Raw genomic sequence first — 3,501 nt, 5'->3', positions numbered from 1 at the left:
TCACCTGTTTGCCTCAAGTCTGAACATTCAACCCTGCTTAAGGCTGAACACTTAACCCCCCCCTTGGGCCAACAAGGCACCTTGCAGACCCAGAGGCCCCATTAGATTTGGGCTATAAAAACTCCCTCCTGCCAGGCCCCCCTCTCTCTTGCTCTTTCTCTCTTGCTCTCTCTCTCTTGCTCTTTATCTTTCTTACGCGCTCTCTGTCTCTCTCTTGCTCTTGCTCTCTCCCTGTTCATCTCTTCTCTTTTCTCTCTCTCTCTTTCCTTCTTTCCTTTCTCTTTGCTGCACTGCTGCAATAAAGATCTTTTGGTTGCTCTGAGTGTTGTGGTCAGTTTCCTTTCACTTTCTCCCCTTGATTGAAATGATCATGTGACTTTCTACTTCAGTCTGCTATGGGGTGGTCAATTACACCAATTGATTTTTAAAAATTAAACTATATTTGGATTTATGGATAAGATCTACTTAAACAGTAATAATAGATTCTATCAATACAGTAATACAGTATATTACTGTACTTTTGTTCTTATTATTCTCTCTATATTGAAATCTCCAAGTTTAATTTGAAGGTTTACATTTTTCTTTAAATTTAGTTATTTTCTTTATATATTTGCAAGCTCTTAGATGCATATGCATTTAGATACTTATTCATGTAGGTACCAGGGATTGAATCTAGGGGCACTTAACCACTGAGCCATATCTTCAGCCCTTTTTATTTATTTATTCATTTAATTTGGATACAGGGTCTCACTAAGTTGCTTAGGCCCTAGCAAGTTGTTGAGGCTGGCTTTGAACTTGTAATCTTCCTGCCTCAGTCTTCTGAGCCACTGGCATTACAGATATACACCATCATACCCAGCTGTATTTAGACTTTTAATATCTTCTTGGTGAGTTGTCTCATTTTTTATCAAATGGCCTTTTTAAAATTTCTTGTTCTAAAGTCTATTTATCTGATATTAGCATAACAATTTCAGTTTTTTGGGTAGTGTTTGAATTCTGTATCTGTAGTTTTCAACTACTTTTAATCTATCTACATATTTATAGTTAAACATGTTAATATTGTTAAAGACAACATATAGTTAGGGCTTGCTCTTTTTCTTTCCAATATTTTTCATATATTAGAATTTTTATGCAACTTATACTGAGAAGCTAATGTGACTCCATTTTTGAGAAACCAGCCTCTACCTCAGAGCAAAGCCGGTCCAAGGAAGGGGGCGTGACCCTTGTCCTGGGAAAAACCCACAGAGCACTCCTAAGCACATACCCACCCTGCTGAGTTGTTTGTCTGCAAATAACAGGAGAGACCTATGACGCCAGGTGTCCCTGACTCAGGCTAGGTGAAGACCCAATAGCAAACCCCTAGCAACCACCAATCAGCATGAGTCAGGGAAAATACTGGGGATGCCAGATGGCCCCCAAGTAGTTTATGGTGGTTGATAACATGTTGGGAAACCATGTAGTTTAGCATATATACCCCTCGTGGCCTAAACCAATCAGTTCAAAGGAATCCCCTTATTGTACTAACCAATCACCCCTACCCAACTTGTTCCCACCAGTGAATGTGCTAATCAATGTTAAGAGTTGTTGTTTGACTTTCCGGTGGTATGGAATGATTTGCTGTGTGATGTTGCGATGCATAGAGTATCCCCCCAAAACCTATACAATCTCACTGAACAAAGGGTTGGGACTCACTCCCTGGAACTGCTGTGTCTGGAACGGTTGTGAGTCCAGGCTCAAGATTGCAATAAAGACTCTTGTGTGATTGCATGGGATTTGGCTCCTGGAGATCTATTGGGGTCCCACGAATCTGGCATAACATCACTTCATGCAGTTATCCCTTTTTAAGGAAATTAAACATGATAAAACTACATTTTGTATTTACACATGTATGCTTGCATTCCAAGTGGTTTTCTTTAATTTGCTTAGTTCAAAATGTCCATCTGTCATCATTTTTCCATTGCCTGAGAACTTCCTATAATATTTTTTCTAGAACAAGGTTACTGGTTAAATGATCTCAGCTTCTATTTGTTTAAAAATATCTTTATTTCAACTTCAGTTTTGAAAGATGTTGATGCTGTGTATCAAGAATTCTAAGTTGACAGAAGTTTTTCCAAGAACTTAAAGATGTCTCTTGAATATCTCTAACTTGCATACTTTCCTATGAGAGTCTGTCATAATGTTTTTGTTCTTCTATACTAGATGCATTGTTTATCTTTTATTTGATATATTTTTTGCTGCTCTAAATATTTTCTTTTCAGTATAATGTTTTAACTCTTTCTTTAAAATACTCCCTGATCGAGTTTCTTTTTGTGTTTTTTAGGGAGGAGTGCAGGGTTGCCTTTTTGGATTTTTGAGTTTCTACTTTGTGTTAACACTGAAAAAAAAAAATTGGCCATTGCATATTCAAACATTTTTCTCTTTTCTCTTCCCTTTGATACTTCAATTTACAAATATCTTGTCTGTAGGTCATTGAGTTTTGTGTTAATTTTTAAAATTATGCTTCTTTTTTTGCATAATTTCTATTTCTGCTATTAATTTCATCCAATACTTCTCTTTTCAGTTATTAAATCTTTCAATTAAGTTATATTTTCCTTTTAACACAAATCTTACCTTTCTCTCTTCATCATTTTCATCTTTCCTTTACATCCTTGAGTACCTGAAGTACATTTGTAATAGCACTTCAATATACATTTCTGCCAAATCCTAATCTCTGTTATTTTTGGTTCCATTTCTTTTGATTACCAATTTTTCCCCTAGTACTGGGTCATATTTTTCTCCCTTCTCATACACTTACTGATTTTTGGTTTAATGATATATATCATTAACTTTAAATCATTTTTTTCTAGATTTTTATGATATTCTGTTAAAAAGTTTTAGATATTCTGGTAATTGAGGTACTTGTGTTTTGGTTGATAATTGTGGGATTTTCTTCTAAGTATTTCAGGTTGAGTTTAGAGTAACCTTCAGTGGAAGGGCTCTGTAGGAATACATATAGGGCATAACACATCTGGTTCCCTGCTGGGAGCCATTAGCCAAGTAGGTATGACAATTTCCTTGCCAGCGTACCCCATGTTGCAGTGACATTGAATGTAAGTGACCTTGCTCAAGGACCAGGGCGGATTAGGGTGTTCTGGGTTTATGATAATCGTGTTTAGGGCGTTCCCAGTTTAGGTTCCAGGTTTAAGGTTTAAGATTATTCCTGCTGGGAATAGGGAGTATCCTGCTGCCTGAGTTCCCCTTGAGTTCTCACGGGATTCAGAGTATATTTTGGGAGACAGAAGCCCAGTGGAGGTGGATTTGGGCAGAGAACGTGAATTTGGGCAGAGAACGTGGATTTGGGCAGAGAACGTGGATTTCCCCAGATCGTGTTTGTATACGGCTGGTGTGAGTTCGGGAATAAAGAGTTGCTGTTTGAATCTACAAGCTGTGTGGTGGCTCGTGATTGTGTGCCCAGCCAGACTGTGGCATTTGGTGGCCCGTACGGGGAACTTCTGAAGCTTA

Source organism: Marmota marmota, unplaced genomic scaffold (genome assembly GCF_001458135.2).
Source record: "Marmota marmota marmota unplaced genomic scaffold, marMar, whole genome shotgun sequence".
Lineage (NCBI taxonomy): Eukaryota > Metazoa > Chordata > Mammalia > Rodentia > Sciuridae > Marmota > Marmota marmota.
Note: the sequence above shows the minus strand (reverse complement) of the source record.